The sequence below is a fragment of the Fukomys damarensis genome, unplaced genomic scaffold (assembly GCF_012274545.1).
Source record: "Fukomys damarensis isolate Sample0158 unplaced genomic scaffold, DMR_v1.0_HiC HiC_scaffold_26, whole genome shotgun sequence".
Classification (NCBI taxonomy): domain Eukaryota; kingdom Metazoa; phylum Chordata; class Mammalia; order Rodentia; family Bathyergidae; genus Fukomys; species Fukomys damarensis.
The window spans coordinates 22,928,491-22,942,736 of NW_022900938.1; the positions used below are offsets into that span (position 1 = coordinate 22,928,491).

The 14,246-nt window shown below is 43.4% G+C and overlaps 1 protein-coding gene across 2 annotated transcripts in view; it reads right to left on the minus strand.

Annotated features, from left to right (window-relative positions):
- The window catches only part of Rapgef4 (Rap guanine nucleotide exchange factor 4), a 233,933-nt gene that overhangs the window by 214,742 nt on the left and 4,945 nt on the right, over positions 1 to 14,246 (minus strand). For both annotated transcript variants that reach the window (XM_010607008.1, XM_010607007.1), the window contains exon 3: positions 2,733 to 2,879. The gene's annotated coding sequence lies outside the window, so the exon portion shown is untranslated. The remainder of the gene's footprint in view (positions 1 to 2,732; positions 2,880 to 14,246) is intronic.

A 14,246-nucleotide genomic window follows, 5' to 3' on the forward strand; every position in this document is an offset into this window, starting at 1 on the left:
GTCGGACTAAAAACCCTACACAGGCTCCTCAGCTCTGAATGGCTCGCTGAATCTTATCTCAGCACACTCAAGTCACTCGCAAGGCAGAGAAGAAATCCCACCCAGAGGTCACGGATGTGGTCTTGGACCCACAGAAACAGAAAAAATTGGTAAGGTTTTAGATAGCAACAAAAGCCTTTAATACCAATGTCCCCATTTAATAATGTTCCTTTCAGGGAAAAGTCTGTGGAAAACAGCCCTAGAACATACTCTGATACACTTTATCAAGGATCAAACAGCATCAACAATGGTGGGGCAAGCATACAGCATGAGCCCCTGCTGTATTCAACATTACCCTTCATGATTTCTTGCCAAAAAATGTTTCACTCAGACTAATTAGGCTATTGCCTAAACTTTTATTTATAGGAAACTTGGGTAGAGATTTAAAAGAAGACACCATGAGAAAATAATCACACAAATCTTGAATTGGGGGGAATTTGAACTGTGGTCTTAAGGAAGTCAATGCCAAGGGAAGGGAGGAGAAAAAGGGAGAGAAGGAGTGAAAACAGAGAAAAGAGAGGCTTTGGTGTAACAATCAAATATATGATTCCATGTAATGCCTTGTTTTAAAAAGCAATGAAAGGGCCAGGCATTTAGCTCAGTGGAACCAAGCCTGCCTTGCAAGCACAAGGTCCTGCATTCAATCTCTGGTACTACAAAAAAAAAGTGATAAAAGCCATTTTTTGAACAGTTGGGAAAATTTAAAACATGGACTGGGTATTCAATGATATGAGGATATTACTGGTACTCTTGTAGGTGAAAGAATAGTATTATGAGCGCATAGCAAGACAGTCTATTTTCTTCAGATATGTGCTAGATATTTAGGATGAAATGTCATGACACCTATCATTTGCATTAAAGTGGCCTTCAAAAAACAAAAACAAAGGAAGAAAAGGGCTAAAGATGTAGGGAAAGTGGGACGGGTAGGGGAAAGGTAATAAGGGAAAAAATATATGAGAAAATGAAAAAATGGAAATAAAGTGTTTGTAAAGGGGGAGGGGAGGAGGGAGTGAAGGGAGGGCAGGGACAAGGGGAAAAATAAGAACCAAGACCTGTCATGTAAAGGTACAAGATCCCAATGATGAATGTAACTGTACTGTCTACCTAAAATGTACCATTAAACTCAATGAGGAAAAAAAAAAAACACAAAGATAAAGCAGATATGCTGCATGGTAACAACTGCTGAATGTGGGGGTATGAATGGGTGCTCATTGCACTATTATTTTTTGTTTGAAAATATTTAATACCTTTATTTTAATATTTATAAGCACAACTTCTTATGAACTTCCTTCACAGCACTGAGGGCTCCTCATTAAAATACATTCTCTAATATTCCCATAAGCCATCTTCTATCAGCTACTTGAGTAAGTCATCCCAGACAAAAGTGGCTATAATGACACACATCACAGGTGAGAATCATTTTCATTCTTAAACCAGATCCCCAAACTCCCCTTTTGAAAAAGACTTTCCAGTTTACCTTTTAAAATGAAAGATCCCCCCCCCCCAATGGCTTATTTGCCTCAAGCCTGGTCCCTTCTAATTGACAGAAAAACCTCTCCACACACACTTCATGCAAACCGACTTTCGCTTTTCCTTCCTAAAACTGGCTTTTGTCTCTGAACTTTACAGAGCGGTGGGAGCTCTTTAATATTTTCTAAGAGAAACATTTCAAACAAGTAACCCTGCAATTTATTCACTACTGCCAAGAATAAAAGTAACAGGTCCCACCACCAACGCCTTCCAACGCTTTGCCTGACTTTTAAGGCAAAGCACCACTCATTCACCTGCAGGCTGGCTCCCTGAATGCATCCATCATTTGTTTGGCTCTGGAGGAAACTATTTGATTACACAAAATTCTCTTTAGATCAAGTTTAAAATCTTAGCCACACTGGGACAAGTGATGAAGCCTGCCAGCTCCATGGGTTAATTCTTGGACATACTGAGCCAAAGACAAAGACAAAGACAAGGAGCAACCACAAGTAAAAATCAGAAGCAAAAGGGACGAGCATGAAAGATGCAGGGCTTCACTGGGCCTTTCGTTATAAGTGCTCCACTTGCCATGACTGTACAGAAGATGATTTATCCCCCATACTTCCTGTAAATGAGCACGGTACCCTAAGGGACCAGGTAAAGCATCAGTACCTTGCAAAAGCCACCAGGACCAGTTGCATCCATCCACTGCTGTGCCACCTCTGCATTCTGAAGTTGGCAAGTAATCAGACATTTTCATGTACCTCCATTTCCCATACCTTATTGTAGGGCACATCATTTTTAAAAGCATTTAAATGAAGCAGATGTTAACCCCATTCATTCCACTTTCCTGGGGAACGTGTCAATAATGAATTTTAAAATGCAAAAGAAAATGTCAAAGTATTTTGTTCCCTGGTTAAGAATACATCTGTGGAATAGGAAAGGAGAAAATACAGAAAACACTCTATGGTCATTCAAGAAATAATTATAAGGTATGTCAAACTACAGAAAATTGAGCAAGCACTAAATTAAAAAAAAAAAGACGTCTTGTGTCAAAATGGCTTTTTCACTCACTCTTTTCAAAAACAAGTTTTGAAAATTAAATTCCATCTACCAGCTCAGAGCGGAACACATTAAGTCTTGACTGTAATGCCATTATCCATGTGGCAGCTCCCTTTCTTGTCTGAAACTGCATTAATTGACAAAAAAGCCTGGGGGCTCACCTCCCATAGTGCCTTGAAGTCCTTCTGCTCAATGCGGAGCAGTTCGCTGCTCTCCCTGGTAACGATGGTTGCATGGCGGGGTGTGTTGTCCAGAATGGACTCTCCAAAGGCTGTCCCGATCCCCAGGGTACAGATGGTCACAGCATCCTGAGAATTCCCCAAAAAATGGTCATTAGAAAACTATACTTGTAATGGATAAATGAACTATATTTTCCTTGAGGTATAATTTGTACAAAATAAAACACCTGATTTAATTGTACAATCCAAACATTTTAGCAAGTACACACACTGGTGTGATCACCACCCAAGTCAAGATGTAAAACATTTCTTCCATCAGACCCAAAAGTTTCCTTTTACAACTCCTTTCTAGTCAAGACTCTTCAAGAGGAAATCACTGTCCTGTTTTCTATCACCCTAAAAGGCTTTTGCCTGTTTCAGAACTTCACATAAATGGAGATGGACCATACATTCTTGTGTATGTCTGGCTCCTTTTGTTCAATGTAATGTGAAATCTACTGAAGATGGACTCAGTTATAGCATTTAAACAGGAAACTGGAATAGGGATGCAACTATGTCTGTCTGTCTGGAAGAGATGAGGGAACTGAGGGTCTGAGTGGTGGATGCACAGGGCCCCAGTTCACACAGGAATTAAGTGGTAGTACAAGATTCTAACCAAGTCTGACAATGGATTCCAAGCTTTTGGTATCATGCTGCTTCCTGAAGCCATAACATAGTAAAAACAGCATCTGATGAAGCATAGTGAGGCTAGTTTATAAAATGCCATGAATCAGTGATTTAAAAGTGTCTAAAGAAGTGCGAAGAAAGTAATTTCTTCTCTACATGCAATAAAGGTGATAATGTTTGGATTTAATCCTAACTAGTTTCAAATAATGCAAACAGCCACTCAAAATCACCTGGACATTAATTTTGCAACACATTCTAAACTAAGTGAGATACACAAGGGTAATCCTCTGCGTTAGAAGGCACAGTTTTCCTTTCATGCATCTTCTACACGATAATAGGCAAATGTTATTAAGATCAAGTTAGTGACTCTGTAATCACATTACTAAGACAAATGCCCAGAAGAATCCAGTTTCCTGAACCACAGCAAATTGTTTCTGCACATCTATTATCATATAAAATTATGTTCAGGAAAATAAATCAATATTTCAGAAAAGAATAAAAGGGGATTTTTTAAAAAAAAAAAAAGGGGTTTTTTTTTTTTTTTTTTTTGGTACCAGGGATCGAACTGGGTCCTTGTGCTTGCAAGGCAGGCGCTGGAATCACTGAGCTAAATCCCCAGCCCCTAAAAGGGAAAATTTTAAGACTAGCCTGCTAATACATTTTTCAGGAAGGCAATTGCAAACAAATTCACTCTGGAAAATACACTCCATACTGAAATAGCAATACTTTGTGAGTTGGGTACCTCCAAATAGTTTTCAAATTCTAGAAAAAACATAAGATAAATTGTGATAAATCACAAGCTTTCACAAATTCTCTCGAATAGCAGGTTCCTTGGAGGCTCTATTAGACTATTTCATCTTCATACCACTTGAACACTTCTGAAAGAAATCTTTTGGCTAATTTACACTTTTCCAGAATTAAATTATATTTTAAAACTTGAAAAGGATGCATCTTAAGTATTACTGCTGCTATGGTCCATACAGGTTAGATATTTACGGTTACTTGCTAGGTATCATGGAAAGGAACTATAAAGGTGTCAGCTATTCATTACAGACTAACCAGTCCTTTCCTTTCTCACCTCTCATCCTTTATGCAGGTAGCCTGTCACAGTGTGATACACAAAGAAAGACAGGCTGTGGCACTCACAGGGGCTTTTCTTCTTACTAGCGAATAGCTCTTGTAGTAAAGACAAAATACTGAATTTATTCTTGGGCTTCTCCCTGGAGATTTCACTTACTCAGGGTTTATCATACATAACAGTATTCAGTCATGGTGGCATTGCCAATTACCCTGCTCAGAGCATTTCACCGTGGCCCAGCCTCCTCTATGTGGAGGAGCCCAGGCCAATGGGTCCCCACAAGTGGTCATTTGCTTTGGCATACACCTCATTTCCAGAAATGTACACTCTCCTACTGTGGGACCAGTCTTTCCTCTACCTTTTCCTTCACATTTGACTCACTCAAACTTAAAGACGAGGAGTCACCTACTCCAAGATACAATCTAGGGCTGAGAGTAAGTCCGATGGTAGCGCTTGCTTAGCAGGCTCAAAGCCCTGGGTTCCGTCCCTAGTTGGGGGTGGGGAGGGTGAGATATTGGAATTACGGCTGGAAAAACTTCATCCAAAAGAAGTATAATTTGTAAGTTCAAACTTTCAAACTTCACTTTCAACAGATTCAGAGTATTTTTGGACAAGTTTACTTGGAAGTCAGAGTGAGTGTGGGTGGGAGGTATGGGCTGAACAATGAGATAATTGGGCACAGGAGGTGGAGGTGCCAAGCAAGATTTGTGCTCCAAAGACTAACTGCTGTAGTGCATGGATGGTGCCTTATTTACACTGGAACCCTAGGCAGGGCCCCGTGTGTGCTTAGAGAGAAATAAAGAAATACACATCAGAACATCCGGACTGAGGTTATGTTGCTCCATACAAGGGCTGAAAGGCGGGACAAATTGAGCAGGATGGATGTGAATCTGGGTGAAGGAGTGCAGCACTCTGTCTGTGTGCACATGAACGTCTAACCAGATGCTCCAGTTCAGAATCCCAAGCCTGAACCTGTATGTGTGCCTGGCGCAGGCCTGCACCTGCCGCTGAAAGGTTCTGCTTCGGAACGTAACCCTGTGACTGCTTCTAAGCTGACACACTCCAGCGGTCTGCCAGTTACCATGCTCATTTAATGGAGACTCTTCAGAAGCACTTTCTCATCTTCTGCTCATTTGCAGATTAGCATTCAGGGAGGCCATCTGAGAGAAAAGGTTTTCAGTGATACAGAGACTAGGAAAGCAATCAGCACCTAGGCAGGGAAGTCCTGATTTGTGTAAAATCGCAATTTATTTTGAGGACTTTCAACTGGGAAGTGAAATTTTAAAAATTTAAATGCCTTCAAAATATGAAGGTGGGGACAGGCGTGGTGGTGCACGCCTGTAATCAGAGCACTCAGGAGGCTGAGGCAAGAGGATCACTGTGAGTTTGAGACCAGCCTGGGCGACATAGTGAGTTCCAGGTCAGTCTCAACTATGTAGTGAGACCCTGTCTCAAAAAACAAAAAACAAAAAACAAAAAAAAAAAAAAATGAAGGTGGGTTTAGCAGATGTCAATGGAAACCTGCCAGAACCCACACATACCTCAAAAAATCAAGGTTCCCAGACACAGCACGCCTGACCACACCCACTTCCAGGGTCCCACCTGGACCATCTGCAGGGTCTGAAGGTGGGTGCTAGGCAGTCAGTGCCTTTCCCGTGCATCCTCCTGCAAAGAGGAATGCAAGTGGGAGCTTAAGTCCCACAGCTCCCTGACCCCAATCAGTTTCTCATGGGTCCTGAGATGCCCCGTGGAGAAGACTCGTAGAAACACGCTTTCGCTGGCTTACCGGCCATCCTTCCCTGTCTCACTTCTCCCACTCTTACCATATTCCCTGGCATCATCTCCAAACATCTAACCTTTGTCTCCAGGTCTGCTTCGGGGGCAACCTGAAACAAGAGCACAGGGCAGCGGAGACGGCTGGGAGTCCTCAGTTGCACTAAGACCTTGGGGGACCTGAACCTTCCTCCAGCTTTCTGCTTAGGAGCAGCCGGTGCTCCTGGACAGACTTGTGTAACAGGGACCCAAACCAGGGTGTCACTCCCTGCTTGCCTCACACACGGCATAGGTGCAGGATCCTTTGGGTGGCACATGGGAAGACTTCACTGTGTCAATAAACATGTTTGGTCACCTGACACCAATTCTACTATGTAACTGGGGGTGACAGCTCTCAAAAAATTACTTATAGCAGGTCACTGGCGCATCATTCGCTTTCCTCCTCCTGTCTAATCTCCCTCTCTCTTAGCTATCTGTCCACTGATCATGGCTCCCCCTCCCTCCACAACACAGACCTCCCTCTTTAACTGCCCGCTGACTCTTCATCATCGTGTATCTCCTGCTGGGCCCACGTCGGCATGGGGCCTGCATGCATGTGGCAGAGAGCTGGGCCACACACTTGGCTTTTATTCTTCACAACAGTTAAATGACATTGAGTGTTTAAAATGCTTTGCACAGTGTCTGACTCAAAACAAATGCTTAGAGCATTTAAATTGTGTATGCCCTTATAGACAGTATAAGCATACTAAGTATACATAGTAAACTGTGGATATCCTTATTGCCAATACAGGTTGAGCATCCCTTATCTGAATGCTTGGGACCAGAAGTATTTCAGATTTCCCTTTTTTTAAAAGTTTGGCCATTTGTATATACATCAAGAGATACCTTGGGACTAGGACTCAAGTCTAGACACGAAATTCATTTGGGTTTCATATATACCTTATATATGTAGCCTGAGAATAATTTTATGCAATATTTTTAATAATGTTGTGCATGAAAGCTTGTGTACCACACCTTGACTACAACCTGTCACACGAGGCCAGATGTGGAAACTCCCACTTGTGGCACTGTGTTGGCCCTTGGAGCGTTGAGGATTTGGGGCTTAGGGGTTACGGTGGTTCAACCTGTAGGTTTGGGGGGTGAGGATGTTCAACAATCTTACAACACCACTATTACTATTGCTATTTTAGCAATTAGGCAAAATCAGGCTCAAAGATGGTGAATAACTTGCTCAAGACCTGGTCGGTAAGGGGAAGAATGAAACTAGAAAGTAGTCAGTCTCATTTCTTATCCAGGTACTGAGATATACTGTTATATGAAATGAGGTACCTCTTGCCATGGCTAAGCAGGAACATTGGTTAAGGTATTCATTGAACTCCTGTGAGTTCTTTTTCAATCACAAATCTATGCATTCACTGAATATCTCATAAGCGTAGAGAAATATGAAACATTTGGCATTGAACCCTCTCTGTTATGGGCTATGTCTGGATGCCCCCCAAAGCCTCATGCAGTCACAGGTGGGGCTTTTTCAGAGGCACCTAAATGTGAAATGTGAGATTGATTCACAGTGCAGAGATAGGATTAAGGGCGCTAGGGTGCACGATTACTAAGTGAGCCCACTGATTGGCTTGGCACTGCCCTAATCCTGGTAGCCTGGGTACAATAAAAGGGACGGAAAGAGGCTTTCTTGCTTTTGCTGTTTTCTGCTTTCCAGGAGCTGTTTCTCCTCTGCAATGCCCCTCTGCCATGCCACTCTGCCTTGGTGCCAGCCAACTACGGACTGAAACCTCTGTAAACTGTGAGTTAAATAACCTTTTCTCCTTTACTTGAAGGTGTTGAATATTTTGTCTCAGCAATGAGAAAAGTAACTAAGACACTCTCTAAATCTCCAATTTCAGTATTGGATCTACTTGACCCTCCCTAGAGAATCAAATCCATCCCTCGCTGGGGTACCAACCCCCTTACTTATTAAGCGCAATGTAAGCATAAGATACAAATTGATAACAGAATCTGCATTTCTGCTTTACCCATGCCAATCCCCCACCCTAGCTTTAAAAACAGAGTCCTAGCTGGTTGGCCACAGAGTTTATATCTTTCTGAGTCTTGGCCTTGATAACCTGCCTGGTTTCCTGATTCTTCTCAAAGTGGGAATCTGACAGCCACTCTGGGCCCCGGAGCATCCCTGCAGCCATCTTGGCCGGATCTCTTGGGAAACCCGAGCAGTTGCCCAGCTCCACCACCGAGCTCCTGACTCACTCCACAGCACCAAGCTGGGATTGCACACACCACTGTAAGACCTGCTCTGGCTTTGCGGCACTAACCTGGGTGCTGTCTTTCTCCGGCTTTCTGCTTCCTCCCCAAGTCCTGCCTAGCACTGCCTGAACATCGCCACAATGGGCAGACCCCAGTTTCCCGGCTGTCCCCCTCGCCCAGCTAGGTACCAACCTGAAGTCATGAGCAAGGTCTCAGCAGTGTGGTCAACACGATGGCAAGTGTGGCTGCGGCCGTTCATAAACTTAGGTATCCGGGAAGTTAAAGATGTCAACAAAGCCTGTCCAGGTGGAAGGTGGTGACCCTCAGGCAAAGGACACTCACATGGAGGCTCCCAGAATCAAGGCACTCAGGGCTTAGGATGGAGAATTCTTGGAGGCAGCAGAATGAGAAAAGCACAGGACTTGGTAGACCTAGACTCAAAATTCATTTCTGCTGCTTATCAGCCAGGGATTCAATAACCTTCATTTGTGCAACAGGCATGATCTATTTCATAAGATTATTAGCAAGTTAAATAGAAATAAAATAATATATTGGTAGGGCACTGGATGGTTCCTGGCACATAGTAGGTGCTCTATAAATAATGAAAATTATTTCCAACTTAGTTATATTCATACACAGGAATAGGCTTTCTATGTCTCTAAAAAAGCAAATGATGTTTTTCTACTATTTAAATAACAGAAAATTTCTGTAAATAACAGAAAATTTCAGTTTCTCTGGCCCCAGGCTGGATGTCAAGTGGCTTAGATGATCTGCAAAACACTTCCGCTCTCTGGGGGAGCCTGTATTCAAAGGAGCCCTTCTGACAAGCTCGCTGTAAATCAAAGAATCCTTTTGTACTGCCACTAATCACCCCTTAATTTATCTGCTTAAATTTATGTCTGAATTATGGTAGACTGAGCTTTCTTTTTCTTTCCTTTTCTTTTATTTTTTTGTACCAGGGATCGAACTCGGGTCCTTGTGCTTGTGAGGCAGGCGGTGGAACCACTGAGCTAAATCCCCGGCCCTAGACTGATCTCTCTTAAAGCAGGGTTTCCCATATGAGGCATTTTGCCAGCCTGTTTCACTGTAAACACAGATACTGTATGACAATAGGGATGAGGGTAGCCGGTGGCTGTTCACCACTGGCTCATTAACACTGGTCCAACATCTCTAAGCACCAGCTGAAATCCAGATTGTACAAGTGATGAGCATTCTGATTTTCTTTTTCAGCACTGGGTATTAAAACTAGGGCCTTTACACTGAGCTACTGACCCAGTTTACTCCCTCACCACCCCCCATCCCATTTTTGAGACAGTTCTTGCTGAGTCACTAAATTGCCCAGACTGAGCTCAAACCTCAATCTTCCTGCATCTTCCGCCCAGAGTGCTGGAATTTTAGGCATGCACCATAATAGCTGGCTTCTGATAAAATTTAAAGTAACTTAAAATCAGTAGACTTGAGAGTTCTCTGTGGTAAGTACAATAAATCAAGATTTTTTTTTTAAACACTGTTCTGTAACTTCAGGGATATCAGATCTTTTTATTATTTAGATTTAACTCTTCCACACTAATGACTCAAAAAGAGTTCATATTTTATCATATTAGATATATGTTGGGTTAATACTAAGGAATAAATCAGTTGTTTAAATGTGTAGACCTAGAAACGTAAATTCTTACAAAGCAAATATTTGTGCAATTTTCCATTTCAGGCCTTCAAGGATACTTATTATGAAGTTTTGTAGCACCGGCTTTGAGTTTGAGGATTTGCATTTAGGAGGGTAATTTATCCAAGCCTCCAAGCCCTTTAAATTAATAAAATATCACAGAACCCAACCCGATTTGTCAAGATGTCAGGCTGTGCTGTTAAAAAGATTTACTGCCAAGCAATAAGGCAAAAATGCTTCTAAATCAAAGGGGTTTTCTTTGAGTTCAGGTGTCACCGCGAGCGCCTCCCTGTGGCCGGAAGGCGCAGCGGACAGGGCCCAGAGCTGGCGGGGAGGGCAGTGCGGACCGAAGCAGGGGCCAGCCCAGCCCGCCGTGCAGCACAGCACACGTTTCTACACCCACCCAAACAAAGAATACGTGGTAACAAAACTAAATACAGGCTGGTCGTGCAGAATGATAAATAAACTCACGGTCAGTTCTTAACCAAAAGCACGACCTGAGCCCAGACAGGGAGTAAGATCACAACACCCTCTGGGTTCCCGGGCCCAGTATGGGCTCAGAAGAGCGTCTCTCACAAACGGCGATGTTCTCTACTGGAAGAAAATGGAGTGGAATGGGTGAGAGGAGGAGTCAGAGGGGCAGACGGGAAGACAGAGATCTGCATTACGGAGAAACGTGCCTGCCCTTGAGATTTTATGAACAAAAGCACAATGCTCTAAAACATCTTTTGTGAACACAGGTAAATATTGAGGGTTTTGGTTACTTCAAGCCCACCTGGCTCTAAAATGCTTTCTGACTTCAGAGGTGTTAAAATGTGGATGAGCACCGTATGTCTGAGACTACACGGAGCACAAAAACCCATTGTGGGGAGGGAAGGAGGGCATCTGTCAAATGCTGGGTGAGATAGAAGGAACATATCTAGAACTTTTTTTCTGGAGCCTTGCAAATATATTAAATATTTTTAAATGTGAAAAACATATATATATATATATAATATGCAATATATAATATATACATATATGACAGGATAAACAAAACATATTTTATTTTATGGAGAAAATTAGTAAAAAGATCTTTTTTCCAGAACTAGTCTAAAATTTTCCAGGCAATGTCACAACGACAGATAAGGGGATGGAATCAAGGCTAAGTACAGCCCAGATTTTCTGATGCCATGAAATGGCTAACAACATTGTTAAACTTCTAGCGGTTTCAAATAAGTACATTTCCTGCTTTTTCTATTCTAGCACTGCCCTCTTGTGATAGAATGGTGGTATTGCAACCAGCCGCTCTCCACTCAAAATGGCCATATAAGAAACACTGAAACCCAAGTTTTATACTGAAAGCTCTGTCCCAAGTTTTATACTAAGTGCTTGATACATATTAACTAATTTAAAGTAGGAACTATTATCCTTGATTTACACTGAACCTAACTGTGCTTACCCATAGCCAATTAAGGAGGCAAGAGAATATGAAACGTCTGAATTTAACAGCTGCATTTGCATTGAATAAATGTAACACTTTCTTTCTATAAGCATTTCTACACGTTCACTTCTGTTACTGAAATGAACATTTTAATGAATTAATAAACTCTTTCATTCACTTTTGTAGCATGAAGTTGTTATCCTTCAGAAATTCTTTCATACGTCTAGAAAAATGTTATGCTTTAATTTGTTGTATGAACAATTAAAACCGTATATACTTCTAGGATTTAGATATTTCTTATGGCAAAAGGTCCCCTAATCTATAAAATCTACAAAGAAAAACAGGTCTCTCTCTGTGTGTCTCTGTCTCTCTGTAATACACATGCACACACATACACACAGTGGGGTGGTGTCATCTGATATTGTGAGGTTGATAAAGCTGTGATTTTAAGTTTATTACTCATTTTTACAACTTGTTCCAATATTCATTTCTAACCCTAAACCAGTAAAATACTAATGAGAAAAATATCCATGGTATTCATTTAAGTGGGATTATTTAGGCCACTTAAACAGGTGCCAAGATGGGAGAGGTTCCTGAGCCCAAGAGCACCATGTCAGGACCTGCGGGCCTTGTCTGTGCCCCGGCTAAGCTCAGGCAATGGACTGAGGGAAGGACCCGGCATCGCTGGGCAGGCAGCAGGGTTGATCCTTGCCAGGATCCCCACTGCCACTGCAATGCAGTGAACAGGAAGGCCAGGCCAGGGCTCCTCTGGTCTGTGGGCAGGCCCTTGGCTGAGTGGCCTAAAATGCCTGAGGCAGGATGTAAACATGGTCATGTGCAGGGAGAACAGGCCTCCCAGACATAGCCAGAGTCACGCCATTTTGCAGCGTGCCACCATTACCTGTCCTTGGGGTCCTCACAGGTGCTGAGGCTGTGTGCCTGACATGTTTGCTGAGACAGGAGCATTCCCATGAGGGCGGAGCACAGTGACATAAACAATGATCTTCCCTCGGATTCTGGTTCTTGCTGTTGCTCTTTGCTGTGCCTCTTAGAGCCTTACACAGGAACTCGGGAAGCAGGGGATGGCAACTCTGGCAGTGCAGCTGCCCATATATGCAGCTCCACCACTGTGTAGGTGTCCTCATAAACTCACTATGTGCCAAGTGGACTCACTCTGTATTTCAGCCCAGGCTGGCTTCTAACTCGCAGTGGTCCTCCTGCCTGAGCCTCTTTGTGCTGGGATGAAAGGCGTTTGCTACTATCCTGGCTCTTATTTAGTTGTTTTGTGGTCTGTTGATACTTTCCCAATTTGAGGTAGGCGTTCTTTTTACATCTTCCCAGGAAATTCACAGAACACCAAGGCCAAGAGGCCAGAAGAGAAGTCTCTGATAATTACACCTAGTGACAAGAGTGTCTCTGAGGAGGGCCAGGGATTTAGCTCAGTGGTTCAGTGGCCTGCCTTGCAAGCACAAGGACCCAAGTTCAATCCCCAGTATCAAAAAAAAAAAAAAAAAAAAAAAAAAAAAAAAAAAAGAGTGTCTCTGAGGTAGGTTTTGTCCCAAAAAAAAAAAAAAAAAAAAAAAAAAAAAAAAAAAAGAGTGTCTCTGAGGTAGGTTTTGTTTATAGGGCAGTGGAATACATATAATGTAGAGGCAGGTACATGGAGGATCTGCAGGAGTCTAAAAGTTCCTCAACATAACAAGACCAGAATAATCTATGCATTTCCCAGGGTTCTTAGGACAAACACGGTTTCGGGGCAGTGACCACAGAATGAGGACAATGTAGCACCAGTCCAACAGGCAGGGGCTGGTTCCCTCCCATCCACGGCTTTATCTCCCCACTCCAGGGCGCTCTCAGAGCCTCGGGTTGGGGACACTCTGCCAAGGGAAGGCAGGGTGCAGAAGTGGATGGGTCTCTCTCTCTGGGGCCCCACAGCCGGGCATAAGTGTGAGGGAGACAGGTATGGCTTGAGCACTGTGCAGGGTTGTGTGGCATCATAAGAAGGGCACACTGAGGGCCAGGAGAAGCCACGGGGGAGGCAGTCACACTAAGGTGCCTTCTCCCTTTCCACCCCACCTCTGCTTCTAAGGTGACCAGCGGCACTGACCCCAGGCAGCACTGGGAGGCAGCCACTCCCTCCCCGAAGCCCAGGGGCCCTTTCCTCCTTCCTCCCCTCCCAAGGAAGGGCCTGGAGTTAAGAGACCACATTGGTGTATTTTGATTTTAACACTTCTCTTTGATCCATAATCAACAGCTTTCTTAGACACCAATGATCCCATGAACAAAGACAAATCCACATCACCATCCCGGATAGCAGTGAACCACTTGCTGACATCCCGAGCCGACAGCCACATACACTAGGAAGGCTGAGGAGGACAGGGACAGGACACTGGGCTGCTGAGGAATCAGGGATGTCCTGCTCACTCTGTGGCTCTCCACTGTCACCCTGAGCAGACTGCTCTGTGAGCAGAGGGAGACATCACACAGTGGAGCCAACTTCCTGGGAGGGCTCAAAGGAAAGGGCCCTGGGGAAATTTCCTGTGAGTGAGGAGAGCTCCTACCACATGCTTGCAGGAGATCACCAGTGAAAACTAAGTGACCATCATCCTTGCAAAGAATTCAAGAGGAACCCACCCAACC